Source organism: Gossypium hirsutum, chromosome A10 (genome assembly GCF_007990345.1).
Source record: "Gossypium hirsutum isolate 1008001.06 chromosome A10, Gossypium_hirsutum_v2.1, whole genome shotgun sequence".
Lineage (NCBI taxonomy): Eukaryota > Viridiplantae > Streptophyta > Magnoliopsida > Malvales > Malvaceae > Gossypium > Gossypium hirsutum.
Genome location: NC_053433.1, coordinates 13503797 through 13515963, shown reverse-complemented (window position 1 = coordinate 13515963; position 12167 = coordinate 13503797).

Genomic DNA, 12167 nt, shown 5'->3' with positions numbered 1-12167 from the left:
CAAAAGTATTCATCATGGCCACTCTGAATCCCCTCCGGCTCCAAGTCACCCACATCAAGGCTCACTTGCAAGGTTAAAGAAGGGGTGAGTTTGGGGAAACTCAGTGTGTAAGGAAAACCCATTCAAAGCCCAAGTCAGCTCAAGCCCATTGGGCCTAAGCCCATTCAGGTAACAGTGGTACTGGGCCAGAGCCCTTTTCAGATTATAATAAACTGGGCCTTAGCCCCTTATTCAGATAACAGTATGGCCCATAGGCCCATTTCAAAATACATGCAACATCAGTAAACATATGCAAGCCCATTTGAGGAGACTACTCAACCCACCAACCACTACACTCCACCCGTACCAGCCATACACTCCATATGGGGAATAGCTCAACCCACCCAGCCCAACACTCCACAGTTGCAGCCTTGCTGCTCAGTTAACAGTAAATTGAGGCAAAGCCTCCAGTACGTGTACAAGCCACTTTTAGTACTTCCTCCGTCAATATCCCAGTCCCATGCATCAGATAATAACAACATGGCATGCAGTAAATAACAACAGTCAAACATGCATTTAGGTCAATTTAACCCTAGGGGTATTTCGGTAATTTATCTCCTAGAGGTAAAACTGTAAATTTTCCACTTTTAAAGGTATTTCAGTAATTTATCTATTTTAGGGTTTTTCATGCATATTCCTACCTTTCACGTACTACTAGAATCACTACCGAGGGTTCTTATCGAATTGGGCCCGTTGCCCATCATTCCAATTTTGGCCCATTAAGCCCAAAAATATCGAGGCACAGAAATCATGCACTTTGCAGTCCAAACATTGCAGCTTACCAAAAATATTAATCAATTTACCTCACGAGCATTCGCACACTCGCAAATCTACAAAATATCGATTTTCGGCATTTTGGCTTTTCGACTTTTGCCGATCTAGACTAAGAAAGAGGGTGTTAGTTACACACCTGTTTGCGACGATATGCTAACGAGATCCACACACGAACCGCCTACAATTGGATTACTAACACGTTAATCTAACTATTCAAATACAAACTACGTATTAACCCCTTAGGATATTCGGCCAACCACACTACAGATCATAGCAAGCTTATAAGAAATCAATAAACAACTTATTAACAAATTTTTGTCAATGTTTACCACATAATCATAATTTCACTGCAAGCTGTCTTCCTGAGCAACAGTCACTAAATCATTTATAACTGGAGCTATGAAACTCCAAATCAAGTGCCTTTAATTTTCCCTGAAAATAGACTCATATATATTCTATACATAAAATTTTCAGAATTTTTGGTATGACCAATCAATACCAGATTTTTCTTAAAGTTTCCCATGTTTCACTGTTTGACTAATCTGACCACTCTTCATTACAAATCAAATTTCTCATTGTACAGAATTCAAAATATGTTCTCGTTTATTTCATTTGAAACTAGACTCATTAAGCTTTAATTACATAATTTATTCAGCTTCTAATTCATCTCCCACAATTTATGGTGATTTTCCAAAGTCACGTTACTGCTGCTGTCCCAAGCAGATTTATTACCAAATCACTCTTTCATACACCTATCTTGCATGCATGTTATTTAAACATGTATATCACCAATCAATCATCATATATCTATGATTTTTACTTAAGCATAATCTCCATTTCATCATTTTAAAGCACAACATGTTAGCCGATTTTTCCTTTTAGCATCTAAGGCACATGCATGATCATTTGTTTGGCTCAACTTCACCTATCTTCCATTTTTCATCAAAAGAACATGAAACAACAACCAAAAACCAAAATATGCTTCATGAGTTAGGGTAGAATCAAGAAGAACTCATGAACATCAAGATAAAAGCAAAGTACCAAGAACTTACCTTCAATTTTTCCCCCTCCTAGTGACCGAATATTCAAGAGTTTCCTCCCCTATTTGCTCTCTCTCAAATTCGGCTATGAAGAACAAAGAATGAACAAAAAACTTCCTTTACTTCCTTTTGTTATTCTTATCACTCAACATTTTATGACACATAAATGATATACTAATATTTGTGCCATACTCATGCCATAATTCCAATAAAAATATGCCCATAATGCTTACCATGCCCATCATCCATTAACTATTAAAATGCTAATGCCCATCATCCATTAACTATTAAAATGCTAAAATGCATACATTATCAACTATCCATCACCTTGGCCGGCCACTACATTAAAAGTGGGGAATTTGACATGCAAATCCTCCTATTTTGCACTACTATTTATTTGGCCATTACAAATTAGCCTATAGCATTTTCAAACATTTTCACATAGGTCCTATTTCATAATTTCACTCCCTTTTTCTTATGGAACAAAAATTAACTAAAATTACCGGGTTCTATCTTAAGCTTGGGCCTTCTAGAGGCCCACTAACATAATTAAACCTATGCCAACATTCACAGAATTCGTGAAAATTGGGGCGTTACAACTCTACCCTCCTTAAAGAAATTTCGGCCTCGAAATTTACCTAATCCAAATAGTTGGGGGTATTGTTGACGCATAGTCTTTTCTGATTCCCAAGTAGTTTCTTCCCTTCCATGATTACGCCACAGTACTTTTACCAACGGAACCGACTTCCTTCTTAGAACTTTAACCTCTCGATCCAAAATTTGTATGGGTTCTTCCTCAAAGGTCAAATCAGTCCTTACTTCAATCTCCTTTACTGCACAACATGTGAGGGATCCGATTGATATCGTCTTAACATAGACACATGAAAAACGTCATGGATTCTGTCTAACTCTGGTGGTAATTCTAACTGATACGCTACTGGCCTACCCGCTTAAGAACTCGATAAGGCCCTATAAATCGCGGACTCAATTTGCCTTTTTTGCCGAATTTCAAGATCTTCTTCCAAGGTGAAACCTTTAAGAAAACCATATCCCCAACTGCGAACTCTATCTCTTTGCGCTTTAGATCCGCATACGACTTCTGTCTATCAGATGCCTCCTTTAATCAATCTCTTATCAACTTAACCTTACTTTCAGTATCTGCCACCAACTCCGGTCCAAGCACTTGTCGTTCACCCAACTCTGTCTAACACGTAGGCGTACGAAATCTTCGCCCATAAAGTGCTTCATATGGAGCCATCTGAATACTTGCTTGGTAGCTGTTATTGTATGCAAACTCTACCAATGGTAAGTAGTCCTCCAAACTCCCACGAAAATCGATGATACAACCCCTAAACATATCCTCCAAAATCAAAATAACCCTCTCCGACTGTCCATCTGTCTGTGGGTGAAAGGCAGTACTGAAATACAAACGTGTACCCAATGCCTCCTGCAACTTCTTCCAGAACCGAGATGTAAACCTAGGGTCTCGGCCGGAAATAATCGACACTGGCACTCCATGTAGTCGCACTATCTGTGCCACATACAACCTAGCCAACTTTTGCAGGGAGTAATCAGTACGAATTGGTATGAAATGAGCAGATTTTGTTAACCTATCCACCACTACCCACACAGAATCTTTCTTGGTGGGTGTCAAAGGTAGCCCACTCACAAAGTCCATAGTGACTTTCTCCCACTTCCACAATGGAATTTTCACCGGTTGCAGTAATCCAGAAGGAAATTGATGTTCAGCTTTCACTTGCTAGCATGTTAGACATTTCCCCACGAACTCCGTTACTTCTCGTTTAAGCCCGGGCCACCAGTACAGTTCTCGCAAGTCATGATACAACTTATTCCCTCCAGGATGCATGGCACAAAGTCCCCCATGAGCTTCCTTCAATATTGATTGTCTCAACTCAGAGTCCTTCGGAACACAAATTCTTCCTCGAAAGCATAAAACTCATTCAGTATTCAGTCCAAAATCCTCATTCTCACCCTTCTCAACTTGCTGAAACCGAAGAACCAACAAGTTATCCTTCAACTGTTTTTCTTTAATCTGTTCAGTCCTAATAGGCCTCACTTGCAATCCTACTAACAGACTTCCATCATCAAACAAACTCAAATGTGCAAACAAGGCTCTCAAATCAGAAACAACCCTTCGACTCAACGCATCAGCCACCACGTTAGCCTTACTTGGGTGGTACTCAATCGAACAGTCGTAATCCTTAAGCAACTCTACCCATCTTCGTTGCCTAAGGTTTAACTCCTTCTGAGTTAACAGATACTTTAGGCTCTTATGGTCCGTGTGTATGATTCACTTTTCTCCATATAAGTAATGTCTTCATACTTTCAACGCGAAGATCACTGCTGCTAGCTCTAAGTCGTGCGTAGGGTAGTTCGCTTCATGAGACTTAAGCTGCCACGAAACATAAGTGACCACCTTACCCTCTTGCATCAGTACACATCCTAACCCCACATGTGACGCATCGTTGTACACAGTGAAGTTCTTCCCAGACTCCGGTTGAATTAACACTGGTGCTTCAGTCAATACCTTTTTCAAATGGTCAAAAGCTTTTTGCTGACTCTCAGTCCAGACAAATGCTACCCCTTTCCTTAACAGTTTCGTCAATGGTGCAGCAATCAGAGAAAATCCTTCTACGAACCTTCGGTAATAGCCTGCCAAACCCAGAAAACTCTGAATTTCCGATACTGATTTTGGTGGCTTCCATCCCAGAACTGCCTCAACTTTTCGAGGATCCACTCTAATTCCTTTAGCAGAAACCACATGACCTAGAAAAGCCACTTCTCGCAACCAAAATTCACACTTACTAAACTTTGCATACAGTTCCTTCTCTTTCAGCACTTGCAGCACAATACGTAGATGCTCCTCATGTTTCTCCTCGATTTCCGAGTATACCAGAATATCATCAATGAAAACTACCACGAATTGGTCCAAGTAAGGTTGGAACACTCGATTCATCAGATCCATGAAAACGACAGGTGCGTTCGTTAACCCAAATGGCATAACAAAGAACTCGTAATGACCATATCGAGTCCTGAATGCTGTCTTATGAATATCCACTTCCTTTACCCTTAACTGATGGTATCCATATCTAAGGTCATCTTGGAAAATATCGAAGCTCCTCTAAGTTGGTCAAATAAATCATCAATCCTTGGTAGAGGGTATTTGTTCTTTATCGTCAGTTTGTTCAACTGACGGTAATCGATGCACATGTGCATTGTCCCGTCCTTTTTCTTCACAAATAGCACCGGTGCTCCCCATGGAGACACGCTTGGCCTAATGAAGCCTCTATCCAACAACTCTTAAATTTGAGCCTTTAACTCCACTAACTCCTTCGGTGCCATCCTATATGGTGCGATGGACACAGGCGCCGTTCCAGGCAACAAATCTATTCCAAACTCAACTTCTCAGTTCGGAGGCAATCTTGGAAGCTCCTTCGGAAAAACATCTTGGAACTCCTTTACGATCCTAACCTTATCCACTATCAGTCCCTCCTCTTTTGACTCACTTACAAATGCCAAATAGACCTTACAACCTTTCCGAATCCACTTTTCAGCTATTAATGCCGACACCACATTGGACAAATAATCCCTTCGCTCACCTATCACCATAACCTCCTCATCCTTTGTGGTCTTTAACACCATTCGTTTAGTAGCACAATCCAGATTCACTTTATGGTTGACAAGCTAGTCTATTCCCAAAATGAGATCAAACTCTCTGAATGGTAACTCCATCAGATCTCCAGGAAAAATCTTACCTTGAGTTTCTAAGGGTACATCCCTATACAGTTTGTCTACCCTAACCGAGTGACCCAAAGGACTTAGTACAGATACCCCACTCACAATCTCCTCAGAGTGCACACCCAACGACCCAGATATGGCACATGCAACATAGGAATGAGTAGATCCAATATCCACCAAGGCAGTATACGGCATACTAGAAATAAAAAACGTACCAGTTATGACGTCAGGTGCGTCACCCTCCTCGCGACGACGAGCAGCATATACCAAAGCTGGCTGACGAGCCTCAGTGTTAACAGTACCCTTGCCAGGTGCCCCACGTCCATGGCCATTACCACCGCGACCTCGGCCATGACCTCTTGACGGCGACGTTCCCCCTCGCGCTGTTTGCACGGGTTGCACAGCCCTTGTTCAACCACTTGAGCCTGAGCTGGCCTCTTAGGATAATCCCTGATCTTATGTTCCTTTGATCCACAACGAAGACAAGCCCCAGAACGTTTCCAACATTCCCCCAGGTGCATTCTACCACAATCTCCACAAGCTTGTGGTCTAACAGTATTCACCGGAACCGCTCGAACTGGTTCTTTCATCCTAGCTCTCTTAACATTCCGGTTTGCAGCACCAGTTGGTCCAGCATCTCTACTGAACCGATTTTGATCCCTGTCACGGTTCCTTCGTCCATCTTGCTTCACCTCTTCGGCTATCTTAGCCTTTTCTACCAGTGCAGCAAAATCGCGCTCTCTTTGCGGAGCTATGAGCACCCTTAGCTCATCCCTGAGGCCATCCTCAAAGCGAACACTGTGCTCGTATTAGGTAGAGACAATACCATTATCATACCAGCTCAATCGCAGAAACTCTGCCTCATATTCAGCAACGGTCTTACCACCCTGGGCCAGGTTCAGGAATTCCTTCCTTCGCGCATCCACATAGCTAGCTCCGACATACTTCGCCTTAAAGGACTGCTTAAACAACTCCCAAGTTACCCTCTCATCTGGGTACCCTCTCTCACAGTGATCCACCACTGATACGCCTCGTCCCGTAGTAAGGATACTGCTCCTTTTAACTTTTGCTCTACTGAGCAGTCCAAGTCATCCATAATCCGCTCCGTGGCTTCCAGCCAGTACTCAGCCACATTTTGGGCTACTCCAGATACACCTCTAAAAACTTCCGCTCCGTTGGCCCAGAGTCGCTCAGAAATGGACCCCCTATTTATGGGCCTGATATTAGCTCCGACCACCCTTTCCAAAACTCTTAGCATGGCCTGGGACAGAGCGTCATCCCCCGCGGCCCGATCATACGGCCCATTCTCATCCACCGGTGGTGGTTGTACTACTCCAGCGGGTATGTGTTCAGAAGATGAAGATCCAGCTTGAGTACTACCTCGGCCTCGACCACGGCCTCTTTCCCGAGTAGCTCTCGTATTCATATCGATTTATCTGATTACGAATTTTATGCAGTTAGTTTACAGTTTCCACTGTTTATTACAGAATATCTTATGAACAGATAAGGTTTCAGAGTTGTTCTCACGTAATCACAGTTTAGCTACTGTCTCAGTTTCCTAGGGCTTAGTTTACCCTACAGTCTCAGTTTCGTAGCCTTTATGCTATATTATCTATAGTACTATCTCTAAGGTTTAGTACTAACTACAGTACAGTTCAGTATATAAAATAGAATAGTACTTACAGCCTTGGTGCCGGGGATTCAGTGTGCCACCTCATCAGTTTTCAGATAAACTCAAAAGATTTAGACTTTTTGAAATCCATTTTCCAAACATTTGTGTTAAAAAAAACAAGTTCGTAGATTATCTCCTTTAAACAGGAAATTACAAAAGTCAGATTTTTCCAAAAATACCCTCTCTTTTTTTGGCATAAAGTTTTGGAAACCCTTTTTGAACCTGATCTACAACCGAATTGTTGTAACTGGGCTCTGATACCACTAAATGTAGTACCCCAAACCCGGCCCAGACGTTATGGCCGGATCCGACATGCCACATCGAAGCGTTCAAAACATTTTATATTGTTGATCCAGAAAAACCTACTTAGTGTTTTAAAAGATAATTTCATTATAGGTTAAAGTGAATGGAAGCTGGGCACCAGGTAGGTATCCATAACAGAGGAGGTGAGCCATGAAGGCTGCTTAAGTACCAAGCTCTCCGATTGGACCCAATCCTAGACATGTCCACATTCATTGCCACACTTGGTTATAACAAGTTGAAATTTCTTTGGTAAATCGAATATTCGTGACGTCGTGTTATTTAAAAAAAAACAAGTATCGTTTTGAAATCACGCCCTAAGTCTAGCCCATTTGAATTAGTATCCATCAATTTAAAGTTGTTTTTAATAATATAATCCTAGAAAAATCAAATAAGAAAATAAAGTTAAAATGGCCTTATTACAACTCAAAAATTAAATAGTAATTAAAAATAACTTAAGAAAACCAGTCTCTTTTTTTTCAAACCCAAAAGTATTCATCATGGCCACTCTGAATCCCCTCCGGCTCCAAGTCACCCACATCAAAGCTCACCTGCAAGGTTAAAGAAGGGGTGAGTTTGGGGAAACTCAGTGTGTAAGGAAAACCCATTCAAAGCCCAAGTCAGCTCAAGCCCATTGGGCCTAAGCCCATTCAGGTAACAGTGGTACTGGGCCAGAGCCCTTTTCAGATTATAATAAACTGGGCCTTAGCCCCTTATTCAGATAACAGTATGGCCCATAGGCCCATTTCAAAATACATGCAACATCAGTAAACATATGCAAGCCCATTTGAGGAGACTACTCAACCCACCAACCACTACACTCCACCCGTACCAGCCATACACTCCATATGGGGAATAGCTCAACCCACCCAGCCCAACACTCCACAGTTGCAGCCTTGCTGCTCAGTTAACAGTAAATTGAGGCAAAGCCTCCAGTACGTGTACAAGCCACTTTTAGTACTTCCTCCGTCAATATCCCAGTCCCATGCATCAGATAATAACAACATGGCATGCAGTAAATAACAACAGTCAAACATGCATTTAGGTCAATTTAACCCTAGGGGTATTTCGGTAATTTATCTCCTAGAGGTAAAACTATAAATTTTCCACTTTTAAAGGTATTTCAGTAATTTATCTATTTTAGGGTTTTTCATGCATATTCCTACCTTTCACGTACTACCAGAATCACTACCGAGGGTTCTTATCGAATTGGGCCCGTTGGCCCATCATTCCAATTTTGGCCCATTAAGCCCAAAAATATCGAGGCACAGAAATCATGCACTTTGTAGTCCAAACATTACAGCTTACCAAAAACATTAATCAATTTACCTCACGAGCATTCGCACACTCGCAAATCTACAAAATACCGGTTTTCGGCATTTTGGCTTTTCGACTTTTGCCGATCTAGACTAAGAAAGAGGGTGTTAGTTACACACCTGTTTGCGACGATATGCTGACGAGATCCACACATGAACCGCCTACAATTGGATTACTAACACGTTAATCTAACTATTCAAATACAAACTACGTATTAACCCCTTAGGATATTCGGCCAACCACACTACAGATCATAGTAAGCTTATAAGAAATCAATAAAAAACTCATTAACAAATTTTTGTCAATGTTTACCACATAATCATAATTTCACTGCAAGTTGTCTTCCTGAGCAACAGTCACTAAATCATTTATAACTGGAGCTATGAAACTCCAAATCAAGTGCCTTTAATTTTCCCTGAAAATAGACTCATATATATTCTATCCATAAAATTTTCAGAATTTTTGGTATGGCCAATCAATACCAGATTTTTCTTAAAGTTTCCCATGTTTCACTGTTTGACTAATCTGACCACTCTTCATTACAAATCAAATTTCTCATTGTACAGAATTCAAAATATGTTCTCGTTTATTTCATTTGAAATTAGACTCATTAATATTTAATTACATAATTTATTCAGCTTCTAATTCATCTCCCACAATTTATGGTGATTTTCCAAAGTCACGTTACTGCTGCTGTCCCAAGCAGATTTATTACCAAATCACTCTTTCATACACCTATCTTGCATGCATGTTATTTAAACATGTATATCACCAATCAATCATCACATATCTATGATTTTTACTTAAGCATAATCTCCATTTCATCATTTTAAAGCACAACATGTTACCCGATTTTTCCCTTTAGCATCTAAGGCACATGCATGATCATTTGTTTGGCTCAACTTCACCTATCTTCCATTTTTCATCAAAAGAACATGAAACAACAACCAAAAACCAAAATATGCTTCATGAGTTAGGGTAGAATCAAGAAGAACTCATGAACATCAAGATAGAAGCAAAGTATCAAGAACTTACCTTCAATTTTTCCCACTCCTAGTGACCGAATATTCAAGGGTTTCCTCCCCTATTTGCTCTCTCTCAAATTCGGCTATGAAGAACAAAGAATGAACAAAAACCTTCATTTACTTCCTTTTGTTATTCTTATCACTCAACATTTTATGACACATAAATGAGATACTAATATTTGTGCCATACTCATGCTATAATTCCAATAAAAATATGCCCATAATGCTTACCATGCCCATCATCCATTAACTATTAAAATGCTAAAATGCATACATTATCAACTATCCATCACCTTGGCTGGCCACTATATTAAAAGTGCGGAATTTGACATGCAAATCCTCCTATTTTGCACTACTATTTATTTGGCCACTACAAATTAGCCTATAGCATTTTCAAACATTTTCACATAGGTCCTATTTCATAATTTCACTCCTTTTTTCTTATGGAACAAAAATTAACTAAAATTACCGGGTTCTATCTTAAGCTTGGGCCTTCTAGAGGCCCACTAACATAATTAAACCTATGCCAACATTCACAGAATTCGCGAAAATTGGGGCGTTACAACTTTAGGACTCTTCTGCACAGTAAGTTAATCAAGATTTTTCCATGGCATTATCGACAGTGAAGGTTGATTCTGAATAATCCCAACCTACTGCATAAATTTCGTAGACGTTATATCTTTATTCTTTGCCTAAGTATCTTTGCCACAACATATTTAGTAATTGTTTATTTATAAAATATTTGTAAATCACTCTCATATTTGCCATTACATTCCTACTATCACCTTTGCCATAGCATTTTCAGTTATTTACTAATTCCATATATTACTCATCATTGCATATTTACCTTAGTTTTTCCATAACATTTCATTCAATCATTTTGCTATAGCATTGCCCCGACTTTACTAAAATAACTTGACCAACTTTGTGTCTCAATCCGATCCTCGCGGGAAAGATACTCACTCATCACTTTATTACTTGAACTGACATGTTTGCTTGCAAAAATCGCATATCATTTCACATGCGATATAAACATAATTAGCACAACTCGAACCTAGACACCAATTAAAAATTTAAGATAGCATGTAGTTATCGCTTTTGATTTTTTTTTCCTTTTAATAACAACATTGATTGTCTTTTTTTAAAAAAATTGGCGAGAGTCTAAATTTAATAGTATTACATTAATTAATTAATTTTTAATTTTTTATGTCAAACACAGTATGATGCAATATTATTGTTGGACAATTCATTGGAACAATGGATAATAAAATTAGAAAAAATTAAGGAAATCAATAATATTTAGAATGTTTTTAGATGAGTGTTTTGTTAGATTTGTAAAATAAATCTAAAAATAAAACTTAATAAACCAAGATCTATCATGTTAAATCATCAAGAATAAAACAAAAAATGGAAGTGTATCTGAATCCATGAATTCCTTGAAGTTTTTCCTGATTTTGGGAATTGGATCTTCCAAATTAGTACACAAGAAACTCAAATAATATTTACTCTCTCTTTCCTAATGATAGGATATTAGAAAATATATCTTGTGTGTAATTTGGGGACCATAACCCTAATATTTATAACATTGACATATTAGTTCTAATTCCTAATTAGCCCATCATTAATTAGAATTTGATTAGAACTCAATTACTAGAGTACCTACACATATTTGACCCATACTTTATTTAATAATTAAAACCCAATAAAATTTTAACCAAATTAGATCACTTTTAATTTGGGTTAACCTATCATTATAGTAAATAATAACATGTAATTACCCTTATTATATATGTGATGTTCGTATTTTCTAACAATCTCCCACTTGGACCATATATATACTAATTATTCTATAATTAGATGTCATTATATAACCTTATGAGCTAAAAAATTTTACTATCATATTCAAAAGGTATTCTGAACAATCTTGTCCATTAATTATGTTAACATAGAACCAAGGCAACTTTCGTTACATATATCGTAACTAAGTCCATCCCTGATCACATATATTAACACAAAAAAGATGACATGGATCAAGTATGGATGTGTAGCATGGAAATTAAATGCAATATGATCTAAACATGTCTATTTCCAACTTGTCCTCTTAAACCTTTGTGAGATCAAACCTTACCAAAATTAAAGTGTGAATAAACCAAAATAAACTTTATTTCTGTAGAAAATAAACTTAATATCTTTAAACTGAAATAACTGAAAATATGTTTATAATATAAAAACATTTAAAAA